Genomic DNA, 14,340 nt, shown 5'->3' on the forward strand with positions numbered 1-14,340 from the left:
ACTCAGAAGACAATGTAGGGACATATGGTGGGTATGAATATACTACAACATGTAGCAAATAAAAAGTTTGAGGAAAATCGGAGGAAGGGATGTCATTGGGGAAATGTATGACTGACAAACATGGGCTAGTCTTATGACAAGAGTAGGAGGTAACTAGTGTACAATTTATGTGCACCATTGGTATTGGGGCAGCTAGACGGGCATTGGATAGAGCACTGGGCCTGCAATCAGGAAGATCTGATTCCAAGTATAGCCCGAGACATTTACTAGCTGTGTAACTTGGGTAAGTCATTTAACCTCTGTTTTTCTTAGTTTCTTCAATTGCAAAATGGGCAATAATAACACCTACCTCCCAGGCTTGTTGCAAGGACCTAGCACAATCCGTGGCACATAGAAGGCATTTAACAAATGCTAGCTGCTATCTTCATTATGTTATTAATCATTATTATAGTACCAGAAGAAAAAAAGGAAGGTTCCCTTCCTGTGTGAATATCCTTTGGTGAATTTTTATAGGCAAACATGGACAAGAGTCAGAAAGGATACTCAGACATGTATATACATTGGAATCTGTATCATGGGAAGGAATATACATATTTATGTCCATGCATCTATATTTGAGTATATTATGTGCACAGAATTAAGGATGATATACACATACATATTCATATATGCATATGTATATACACATGTAGTATATGTACATAAATATGCATAAATATTTAAATATTATCAAAAGTATGAATGAAGATGTATTGGTCAAATTACAACAGTTAGGATTGACCATTATACAGCCTGTATACTCCATTGGTATCCTCATGACTTCGAGAGGAAAAGAGTAATGCTCCTAGTACATTGAGAGATTGCAAGCCATAGGTAGTTTATGATCTGATAGTTGAAGACAACACATTCTTAAGATCCACAACCATTTTATCTGAATAATAAAGGACATCTGGTGAATTTTCAGGGATTTCAAAATTTTTAACCTGGGGGAGAAATGAAGGAAGTTCTAGATAATCTTCCCCTTCCTATGAATTTGATTTGAGTAACTAGGTAAAATAAAATGCACTCAAGATATGCAAGGTGATGATTAGGGCTGGTAAATATAAGAAACTAAAAACAGGTGAGAAGGGAAGTACCTGAAGAGTAAGAGGGTAGCAACTAGAGGACAAGAGAAAGATTCTGTAGGGTTTTGTCTTCTTTCTTGCATGGGGGAAAAAAGATAAAAGTTGCCTGAAAAACTAGTTGAGCAAATGACAGTGCCATGCAAGTTGGAGAGTGTTGATGAAATTTGGGAGAAAAACCGAATAAAAAGTCAATCATTCCCACCCCTTCAACTAGCAGGAGTCAGTTAGCCATTTGAAATGGTGCCAAAATGGAGATGAGGAGCCCTATAAGTGATGTGATCACATTTGGGAAAAGTGACTCTGGAGACTTACATATATCTTTTCATACTAATTGCTGCTTTTAAAAGATCTCTGGGAAACTCAATTTAAATTCCAAATGTACTTTTGGTCTTGAGAGAGGCCAATTAACTGCTTTATCAGAGTCATTTTTCTGATCTTTGAACTATCTGCAAATGTGTAGTCTATTTGATTCTTTTAAGGATGGAATCTAGAGAATTGTAATAATTTTAAATTTTAGCCAACTTTTAATACTAGCTTGAGTGTTATCTCCTCTGTGAAGACTTCTCTGATCATATAAAGTCAAAATGATTTCTCCCTCCTCTTAAATCCCATAGTAATTATGATTGGCAATATCTATTGACTATTAATAATTTACTCTGTTATTTTAAATTATCTCTTTAAAGTATATACATCTTCTTTCTAGTTTTCAAAAATTTAAAAAAAAGTTTTAGAAGTGAGTAGGTGGATAAGAGATGATAAGTGATGAGATATTCCTGTGAGACAAAAGGGCATTGCATTATGGGTCTGGGTTTAAAATAAGTATACTTTCCAATTTTGTATTACTGGAAAAAAAAATGATAGAAAGGTTAGTTCTTCTGTAAGTGAGGCAGTATGGTAGAGTGCAGAGGCCACTAGACTTAAAGTCAGGAGGAGCTAGGTTCAAATCCCATTTCAGAAACTAGCTATGTGGCCATGGGCATGACAGCTACCCTCTCAATGCTTCAGTTCCCTAATCTGTAAAATGAGGAAGTTCAACTCAATGACATCCAAGGTCCATTCTGGTTTTAAATCTAGGATCCTATGAGCATATTTAAAGAGAGCAACAGAAAAAAGTAAAATCACCAGAAGTCTGTACAATGTCCCACCCATAAGCTCAGCAGTGATCAAAATTGAAACAGAGGACTTCCAGTGACATGATGGAGGAATAAGGAAGGAACTCTCTGAAGCCTCCAAAATTTAGCTCCAAACAACTAGAAAACCACCCCAAAATTGGTCAAGGAGCAGGGAAGCAGATTACCAGTCTGGCAGGAAAGGTCTGTCTCACTGGAGTGAAAAGGGAGAGAGGTTCAAGAGCAGCATCAGAGCCAGCCTCACCAGTAGGGGGCCTGTAGAAGGAGTCCAAGCAGGGGCAATCCACCAGTGAGGCCCCACCCTCCTTCAAACCAGAAACCCCCTAGGCAAGTGAGCAGTCTGTGCAGCACAGCAAGGCACCACCCCTGGTACCACACCCTCAGCACAAGCAAGGCTTTGACACAGTTGCTGACTAGCAGTGAAGCTCAGCCCCTGGGGCTGGCTAACAGTAAGACCCTACCCCTGGAGCATACCAGCAGAGACCCTGTTTCCATGGCAATCCAGTAGCAGGGCTCACCCATGGAGCAGGCCAAAAGCTAAATCTCAAACCCAGTGGTGATCAACAGAGAGGCCCCACCTCACAGTGCAAGCAAGAAGGGAAGACTTCCCTCCAGAGAAAGCAAGCAAGTAATTCCTGAAGCTCAGTTAAAGTCAGCAATAAGAACTAGAAAAAAAGAAAAAAGCTTAGGACAGTGCAGGATTAGAGCCCAACTCTCACATAAAAACACCAAATAAGAGAAAAAGGCACAAAAAAATGAGCCAAAAACAAACAAACAAAAAAGATCTTGACTATAGAAAGTTACTGTAGTGGAGCAAAGCATTAATTTAGAGGAGGACAATTATGTCAAAATGGTTACATGTGAAGCTCAAAGAAAAATTTAATTTGGTCTCAGGCCTAAAAAGCATTCCTGAAAGAGCTTAAAAAGAATTTTTAAAAGCAAATTAGAGGAGTAGAAGAAAAAATTGGGGAAAAATGAGAGTAATGCAAGAAAGGTATTTAAAAAAAAGTCAATAGCATGGGAAAAGATATACAAAAATTACCAAGTGAAAAAAAAACTCCCTGAAAAAACAGAATTGGATAAATGGAAAAGGAAGTACAAAAGCTCACTGAAGAAAATAATTCCTCAAAACTTAGAATTGAACAAGTGGAATATGACTCTATGAGACATCAAGATATGATAAAACAAAATAAAAAAGTAAATATTAGAAGAAAATGTGAAATTTCTCATTGGAAAAACAATTGACTTAGAAAATAGATCTAGGACAGAGAATATAAAAATTATTGGATTACCTGAAAGCCATGATCAAATAAAAAGCCTGAAAAACATCTTTCAAGAAATTACCACATTGTCAAAGAAATTATCAACAACTAATACAAACACCAATACATTGTTGGTGGAGTTGTGAAATGATCCAACCATTTTGGAGAGCAATTTGGAGCTATGCCCAAAGGGCTATAAAATTTTGTATACCCTTTGACCCAGCAGTACCAATTCTAGGTCCGTATCCCAAAGAGATCATACAAATGGGAAAAGGACCCACATGTACAAAAATATTTATGGCAGCTCTTTTTTGTGGTTGCAACGAATTGGAAATTGAGAGGATGCCCATCAATTGGGGAATGGCTGAACAAATTGTGATATATGAATGTAATGGAATACTATTGTGCTATAAGAAATGATAAGCAGGCAGAATTCAAACAAACTTGGAAAGATGTACATGAACTGATACAGAGTGAAATGAGCAGGACCAGGAGAACATTGTACACAGTAACAGCCCCATTATGGGATGACTGACTTTGATAGACTTACTGCTTCACAGCAACACAAGAATCTAAGACAACTATAAAAGATTCATGATGGAAATTGCTACCTACAACCAGAGAAAGAAATATGGAGTCTGCATACAGGTGGAAGTGTACTATTTGCTCTCCTTTTCCTTTGTTGTTTTGTTTTATTGCTTCATTCTTGTGGTTCCTTCCATTCATTCTAATTGTTCTTTACATCATGACTAATGGAAAAATATGCTTAACATGACTGTATTTGTATAACCTATATCAGATTGTATGATGTTGGGGGGGGAGAAATTGGAGGGGGAGAAACTCAAAATCTTATGGAAGGAAGTGAATGTTGAAAGCTAAAAATAAATAAAGAAAACAAATTATCAAAGAAAACTGCCCCGATGTATTAGAACCAGAAGGCAAAATAGAAATTGAAAGAATCCACCAATCACAACATGGAAGAGATCACAAAATGAAAACTCCCAGGAACATCATAGCCAAATTCCAGGGCTCACAGATGAAGGAGAAAGTATTGCAAGCAGCCAAAAAGAAATGATTTAAACATTGTGACATTGTGGAGCCATAGTCAGGATTACACAGTATTTGGCAGGTTTCATATTAAAGAATAAGAAGGATTGGAATGTGATTTCCCAGAAGACAAAGGAGTTAGGATTACAACCAAGAACCACCTACTCAACAAAATTGAATATAATCTTTCCAGGAAAAAAAATGATATTTAATGAAATAGAGGGCTTTTGAGCATTTCTAATTAAAAGACCAGAGCTGAATAAAAAAAATTGACCTCCAAATACAAGACTCAAGATAAACATAAAATGGGAGGAAAAAAAAGAAATAAGAGAGTCACAGGATGAAATAGATAATAAAATTATACTATTGGAGGACCTCAAATTTACTTTCTCAGAACAAGATAAATCTAACAAAAATAAACAAGAAAGAAGTTAAGGAGCTGAATAAAGTTCTGGAAAAGTTAGTTATGATAGATATCTGCAGAAGACAGAATGGGAATCAGAAGGGATATACCTTTCTATTGGTACATGTGGTACCTTTCTAGTGGTACATTGCATCTATGCCAAAAGTGACTATGTATTAAGGCATTAAAAAATCTTGCGATCAAATGTGGAAAGCCAGAACTATTAAATGCATCCTTTTCATGTCATGATATAATAAAATGGCATATAATAAAGGGCAATGAAAGATAGATTAAAATTAATTGGAAATTAAATAATCTATTCCTAAAAAAAGTGGATCAAAGAACAAATCATAGAAACAATTCATAATTTCATTTAAGAAAATTACAATAGTGGGAAAACAAACTAAAAGTTATGAAATGCAGCCAAAGTGGTACTGAGGAGAAAATTTATATCTCTCATGGCTTACTTCAATAAAATAGAGAAAGAGAAGAGCAATGACTTGGGCATGCAAATAAAAAAAAGCTAAAAAAGAACAAATTTAAAATTCCCATTTAAAAACCAAATTGGAAAACCTGGAAATCAAAGGAAGGATTAATGAAATTGAAAGCAAGAAAATTATTGAGCTAATAAATTAAACAAGAAGCTGGATTTATGAAGTAAAAACAACAATAAAATAGATAAACAATTAGTTAATTTTATTTTTTAAAAAAGGAAAGAAGAAAACCAAATTACTAGCATAAAAATGAAAGGAGTGAACTCACCACCAAGTAAGAGGAAATTGAGACAATTTTAGGAGCTATTTTGCCCAATTATATGCAAATAAATTCAACATATTAAATGAAATGAATATATATTTACAAAAATATAAATACCCTGATTAACAGAAGAAGAAATAAAATGCTTTAATAACCCAATCTTAGAAGAAGAAATTGAACAAGCCTTCAATGAACTTCTCACAAAAAATCAGTAGGACCAGATGGATTCGCAAACAAATTCTCCCTAATATTTAAACAATTAATCTTAATACTATATAAACTATTTGGAAAAATAGCCAAAGAAAGAGTCCTACCAAATTCCTTTTATGATACAAATATGATGCTGACACCCAAACCAGAAAGAACCAAAACAGAGAAAGAAAACAATTATAAAACACTTTTCACACAAATAAAGTCAAATCTAGACAATTGGAAAAATACTAATTGCCCATGGGAAGACCAAGCAAATATAATAAAAAATAATAATTCTACCTAAATTAATCATTTATTCAATGCCATGCCAATCATACTATCAATAATGATCTTATAAAGCTAGAAAAAAGAATAACAAAATTCATCTGGAAGAACGCAAGTATATCAAAGGAATCAATGAAAAAAATGCAAAAGATGATAGTCTAGACATATCAGCTCTCAAACTGTATTAGAAAGTGTTAATTATCAAAACAATCTGGTACTGGATGAGAAATGAAGTGGTGGACCAGCGGACTAGATCAGGTACAAATTGCATTATAGTAAATTACCATATGAATGTAGTGAATGATAAACCCAAAGATCCAAGCTTTTGGAAAAAAAAAACTCTTTATTTGACAAAAACTGCTAGGAAAACTGAAAAACAGTGTGGCAGAAACTAGGTACAGGCCAACATCTCACACTGTATCCCAAGCCAACATAAAATGGGTACTTTATTTACACATAAAGGGTGATACCATAAGCAAATTAAGAGAGCATGGTATAGTTTTTCTGTCAGATTTTGGATAAGGGAAGAATTAAGACCAAAGAAGATATAGAGAGCATTAGAAAATGTAAAATAGATAATTTGGATTATATAGCATTAGAAAGGTTTTGCACAAACAAAATCAATTCAACCAAAATTATCAGGAAAACTGGCAAAATATTTGCAATAAGTATCTGTGATAAAGCACTAATTTCTCAAATATATAGAAAACTGAGTCAATTTTATAAAAAATTGAAGTCATTCCCCAATATATAAATGGTCAAAGGATGTGAACAGGCAGTTTTCAGAGAAAGAAATCGAAGTTACATGTAGTGATATAAAAATGCTCAAGTTCACTATTGATCAGAGAAATGCAAATTAAAACAATTCTGACATATAACCTTATACCCATCAGAGTGACTAATGTGACAGAAAAAGAAAGCTGGATGTCCGAGGAGATATTGGAAAACTAAGATACTGATGCACTGTTGTTGGAGTTGTGAATTTATCCAAACATTTTAGAGAACAATTTGGAACTATGCCTAAAGGATTATAAAAACTGTGTATACCTTTTGATCTAGCAATATGACTGCTAGATCTATATCCCAAAGACACCCCAATAAAGGGAAAATGATTTATTCATATTAAAACATTTATAGCAGCTTTTTTGTGGTGCCTAAGAATTAGAAATCTAATGTATGCCCATCAACGGGGGAATGGCTAAACAAGCTATGATATATGATTGTAATGGAATATTATTGTGCTGTAAGAAATGACAAGTAGTGTTCCCCAGCTGATAAATGGGCAAAGGATATAAACAGGCAATTTTTAGATGAAGAATTTAAAGCTATCTAAAGTCATATGAAAAAATTCTGTAAATAACAATTGATTAGAGAAATGCACATTAAAACAACTCTGAGGTACCATTGCACACCAACCAATCACTGAATATGACAGAACATGAAAATGATGAATATTGGAAAAGATGTAGGAAAATTCAAACACTAATGAATTGTTGATGGAGTTGTGAACTGATCCAACCATTCTGGAAAGCAACTTGGAACAATGCCCAAAGGGCTATAAAACTGTGCATACCCTTTGATTCAGCAATACCATTGCTAGATCTGTATCCCAAAGAGATCATAAAAAGGGAAAAGGACTTACATGTACAAAAACATTTATAGCATCTCTTTTTGTGGTGGGAAAGAATTAGAATTTGAGGGAATGACATTCAGTTGGGGAATGGCTGGACAAGTTGTGGTATATGAATGTAATGGAATACTACTTTACTATATGAAATGATGATCAGGTGCATTTCAGAAAAAAAAAATCTGGAAAGACTTAAATGAACTGACTCTGACTGAAGTGAGAAGAACCAGGAGAACATTGTAAACAGTGACAGCAGCTGTGTGCGATGATCAGCTCTGATAGACTTAGATCTTTTCAGCAATATAATGATCCAAGACAATTCCAAAAGACTTGTGATGGAAAATGCTAACTACATCCAGAGAAAGTACTATGGAGTCTGAATGCAGAGCAAAGCATATTATTTTCACTTTTGTTTTTTTTTTGTTTTTCTCTTGTTTTTTCCCATTTTGTTCTGATTCTTCCTTCACAACATGACTAATGTGGAAATATGTTTAACATGATTGTACATGAATAACATATATTAGATTGCTTGCTGTCTTGGGAAGGGAAGGGAGGAAGGGGAAAAATCTCACAAAAATTAATGTTAAAACTATCTTTACTTGTCATTGGAAAATACTATTAAAAAAAGAAATAACAAGCAGGATGATTTTAGGAAAAACTTGGAAAGATTTATATGAACTGATGCATAGTGAACTGAACAGAACCAGGAGAACATTGTACACTGTGAAAGCAATACTGTTCAATGAAGAAATGTGAATAACTTAGCGATTCTCAGAAATAGAATGATCCAAGACAATCCCAAAGGACTAATAATGAAGCATACTATCTGCCTCGAGAGAAAGAACTGATAGTGATTGAATATAGACTGAAGCATGCTATTTTTAACTTTCTTTCTTTCTTCTGTTTGGATCATCTTGGACAGAATGACTAATATGGAAATATTTTACATAATTGCACATGTATAACCCATATCTGATTGCTTACTCTCTAAAGGAGGGGGAGGGGAGGAAGGGAAGAAGGGATAGAATTTGGAACTCAAAACCTTAACTAATTTTTTATATTATGAAATGGAAATAGAATTTATCAACCAATGCCTCTTATTGCAATAATACATCATAACCTAAAACTTCCTTAATTCCAACATAAGTGATCACTAAAATTTGGTACTAAACCTGCTTTCAGGTTTGCTGCCACTGAATAATATTGTGCTCCAAAGGATGTGATTTTCAGGTTCAGTCACATAGGATATAACAGTCAGTCTTCATTTTCAAGAACTGTATTTGCATATGGTAGCATCTCTTGTTGCAAAAATAATTGGATAGGTATGCCAAAAGTGTATTGTGCAATCAATTGCTTTCACAATTGCCTAATTGTGCTTGTATGTATCCAATTATCAGTGTGATTGGCCACTTGCCCCTTTATTTGACAGCACAAATGGTTAGCTGTATGTTCAATTAACTGCATGCTCAATTCTGAATACCGAGTATTCCTTTCCATCAGATTTGATAAAGCTGTCACCTAAAAGGCAAAAATGAAGCACAGATTAGTAGAAGCAGAGCTCTAGCAGTTATCACAAAAGAAACCCCAAATTGATTGGGTCATTAAACGCACTTCAGAAACAAAGAAAATAGTTTGCACTTATTCTTGAATTACATTAAATAGTAAGTTCAATTAAATTCTTTTGATCAATTTAGTTTTAAACCAGTACGTGAAAACAGATTATACTTAAATGATTGGGGAGAGAGAGGAGGAGGCATGAAAATGAATTTAGAGGTCATCTACAGTGGGCCACCCACACTCTGATTTAAAGATGAAGAAGCTGAAGTCTTAAATAACTTGACCAAGGTCACTCTAGTAGTAAAGTATAAGAATTAGTATGGCAAGTAAAGATTAATATTTATTGAATATCTACTCCATCCATACACCATGTTGACAAAATAAAGGACATGGTTCTTCTTGTTCTCAAGTAGTTCACAGGTTAGATACAGAAAAACAACAACAACCAGAGAACAACAAATCAATAAATGAAATAAGCATGCCACTATGCCCCACAAGATCCCCATTAGATGTCTGAATAGTTGGATATAGGAGACATGTTTTGGAGGAAATAAAAGGTGGCAGGCTGGAATGAAGAAGAGTAGGCCAACCTTAGAGGCAGGAAAACCTGAGTTTGAGTTTGTTTCATACACATACTAGCTGTGTGATTATGGGTAAGTCATTTAATTGTTCAGTGTTCCCTTGCAATTTGCAGAGTTTAAATTGCAGATAACTTGCCAGTTGGGAGAAATGGAGGGATTTTCTGCACTGGGAGTTTACCACATTAATGAAAAATCAAAAGGTAGAGTGTAGGAAAGCTGTAAATCAGCAGAGGAATGACAGAAGAAAAATATTCATTGCAAAGAATGTAATCTATACAAAGGAGAAGAGATGGGAGTAAGAAAGTTGTATATGTTACGGATGAAAACGATATCTTTCTACCACCAGTTTTCAGTTACTTCCCCAACTGAGCACTAATAGGTTTGCTTGTTGGGTCTGTGAATAGGGGTGAATCCTCTCAGGTTCAAGAGTTATACTGTTGCTCCCTCTCCTACAATTGTAGCTCACAATCCTCAAGTAGTGAGTAGTCAACTGGTACAATTATCTCAAATTAAATATTTATTGCAAATAAGAACAATAGCTATAAAATACTTTCCCCACAAACTTGGGGCATATTCTTTTACAAACACACGTAACATTTCCAGAAAGGTAGGAACAAACTTAGAATATAGTGATAGTAAGGCACACACAAAAGGAACACATATAACCAAGATGACATGTGCTTACAATGACCCGAAATCTTTTTTTCTCCTCATGGAATCCTTATACTGCTCTCTGCTGGAGGCAGCATTTCCACTGGATGGAACACTCCCTTGGGGTCCCTGTGCCTGCTTCTCTCTATTTGCTCTTAATGGTTTCAGTTAGTTGTCTTTGAAATCTAGGTGGCTTACTTCTCTGCTGCAAGAGGTCAAGTGTCTTGAAGCTGCTTAGAGTCTGTAATGCTGCTCTTCTATGTCTGTGTCACCATAGAAAGGGTGTTTTCTGCTTCTTCCTGTGTATATCTCATTTGTGCCACAAACTCTCAAAACTGTCCAATTGTCTCTAGGACTTAACAGGTTCAGTTCTTTTAAACGTCTGCAGTTGATGGAGCAAATCTACTCCTTAGACAATTGCCTTTTCAAATCACTTAGAAAATGACATACTGCTAAGCAGGGCAGTAGTTAGACTAAATTTTTTAAAAATCTGGCCTCAGATATTTACTAGTTGTGTGACCCTGGGCAAGTTTCTTAATGGCTACCTGCCTTAGTTTCCCTATATTTAAAATGGGGATTATAATAATAGTACCTAACTCCCAGGGTACTTTTAAGGATCACATGAGATAATGTTTGTAAAGTGTTTTCCAAACTTTAAAGTACTATATACAAAGATCACTATGATACATACATATTTGTGCCTTTCAATTCATTAGCCATCAGTAATGCCTTGCGAGTGCCCTAATGTGTTCCTTATGCTGTTATTGGATTACATCAACTAGCTATTGGATGGGACTAAGTTCTTCCCTTCCCCCATCACCACCACTATAACATCTTTAAAACTTCTGAAGTTGACAAAATGATCCAAAATGGACTCTTAAGAATGTTTGAAGGAAACATCCCAAATTTCTAAATTAGATATTAAAGAAGAAAACTATAGCCTCCTTTTGTCATAGTAACTACTCACCTGAAGGAACCATGATTCTGGCCTAAAATGTTCCATTGTTAATTTCTCATGATGGGTCAGCTAGAGCAGAAAGGCCATGTAAAGATAAATGAGAAAAAATAAAACAACTGTGGAAAATCTCGAATGTGTATCAAAGTTCGGGTATTGTTATGATGGGAAATAAGGCATAACTTTTTTTTTGAGCAGGGGAGTGACATGATGAAAATTGTCAAGTCAAAAACAACATACACATATGCTAAATACTATATATAATACTACATACTATATATAATATATGTATATGTGTATGTGTGCTGATGTATCACTATCTTTATAATGTATATACTTATATATACAGAAAACCATATATAATAGAATATATATGGTAGAAAAGTAGAGATATGCATATATATGATTCTAGATATTATATATTTTATATATCATTATATATAGGAAAGATAAAGATACATATATATCATATAAATACTTATACAACCACACACATATGTGTCTATGTATGTGTGTATATATATATATACACACACACAAGCACACACACAAAGGTATATATACACATGTGTGTATATATATACAAACATATACATACACATATATGTATATGTATATATACCTATGTGTGCGTGTGTATTTGTGTATCTTGGACTTAAAATGTATCTTCTATTATTTGGGAATGAAAATAGAGCTTTAAAAGATAACCAGACTATGGATATCCATTTGAAAACAATTCTCCTTCCCCTATGTCCATTAGAGATAAAATCATCCAAACAGATTAATGGGAAAGATGTAGATTTAATTATTCTCCCATGTGCATTAGCAAAAGCTATAAACTATACTTTATTTGTTGAGGGTGTTTTGCAGTGTCACAGCTCTGCTGAGGAATTCTCCTCATCAGCATTCTCTGCTGGAGAAGAGTGATGACTTTTCTACTGGAGTTAGGTAATTCTAAAGCTTGACTTTAGCAAACACCTCTAGCACATTAATGAATAATATTTGTACATTAGCAAACATGCTCCAGAGACAAAATCAAATCTAATGGGCTTAGGTACTCATAAATCCTGACACTTCCAAGTTCTCAGTAAAATACCGCTATATAATGAATTATATAGGACACATACATTCTACCAGGAGACCTGAGGCACTTCTCTCCTTGGGTGAATGTATCTTCAAGTAGGAGTAAAACAGCAGCAACCTTTAATTCAGTCATTCTATGGAGTCATAAGAAGCCCTAACCAATTATACTTTCATCCACAATTGGCTTTCTATTCTTCAGTTGAGTTTCTGCAATACTGAGAATAAATGGATAACCTTTACCTCTGTTCACTTGTAGCTAGGTGGTAGGTACAATGAAGAAAGTGCTGGACCTGGAGTCAGGGAAACAAGTTCAAATCAGACACTTACTAGCTAAGGGACTCTGGGCAAGTCACTTAATTTCTGTCTGCCTCAATTTCCTCAGTGTAAAATGAGTATAATGATAGCACCTACCTCTTTGGATTATTGTGAGGATTAAATGAGTTAATATTTATAAAGTGCATTGCCTTTGTAAAGTGTGAAGTTACTATTTATAAATAGCAAGTGCCTGGCACATAATAAGTGCTTAATAAATGTTTGTTTCCTTCCCTTTTCCCATTCTTCCTCAGGCCCTGTAGTATACATTTAGATCACCTTTTGCTACTTCATCAACAATCACATTTATATTGAGAGGCAGTATGTTTTAGTGGATAGAGTGTTGAATCAATTGCCAGAAAGATTAAAGTTCAAATCCTACCTTTGATTCTTGTTAATTGTGTGTCCATTGGGGTCGCTTAATCTCCAAGCTTTAATGTCTTCATCTGTGAAATAGTGACAATAATAACTATAGGTTTGCATATTGATAGGCAATACTACATAGTACTGGCCTAGGAGTCAGAAAGACTTGGATATAAGTGCCGTTTTTGCCTCATTTTGGCTATATGACCCTGGGAAAGTGACTTAACCTCTAGGTATCCAAGCAACTGGCTAAGAGTATAAACTGCCAAGTAGGCATCTATCTGTTTTGGTTGAAGGAATTTGCTTATCAGAAGTTCCTTTCACCAATAAAATGATTGAATTGATCTAAAAATATAAAAATTGCTACTGCATTAGCTTGTTGTGAGACTCCAGTGAGGTAATGTATGCAAGGTCTAAGGTTTGAATAGCTTAAAGCACTATATAAATCCAAGTTATTATTATTATTATTATCATTGTGATGATGATGATGTAATTACACTGTGCAAGACACTGTACTAGTCACTGAGAGGGATAAAAATTTCTCCTGAGTCACTATCTCTGACAGAAAAAGGTCATATATTCAGATTGTATAGAAGAAAAAAAATGTACTTTAATACCATAAAAAGTCATTAATTAATTAGTTTTAGGAAAACAATACTTTAGGGAAAATGATGTTACAAAGATAGTTACTATTATAGAAGGAATGATTCTAGTAGAAGTTATGTTCCTGGGGAGATTGAATTCATAGTATATATGGAATGTGTATGTAGAAGGGAAATGGAAGAAGGGAGGGCTTGGGTATGTATGATAGCAGTAGATTCAGAGGCTAGGATATCTGGGTATAGATTTCAAGAATGGATGCCATTGAGACACTCACACACACTTGTATGTGTGTGTGTGTGTGTGTGTGTACATTATTTCTCTATATATACATATATCTATATAGATAGAAAGATAGATAGATAGATAGATAGATAGATAGATAGATAGATAGATAGATAGATAGATAGAT

Source organism: Vombatus ursinus, unplaced genomic scaffold (genome assembly GCF_900497805.2).
Source record: "Vombatus ursinus unplaced genomic scaffold, bare-nosed wombat genome assembly UNPS02014816.1, whole genome shotgun sequence".
Lineage (NCBI taxonomy): Eukaryota > Metazoa > Chordata > Mammalia > Diprotodontia > Vombatidae > Vombatus > Vombatus ursinus.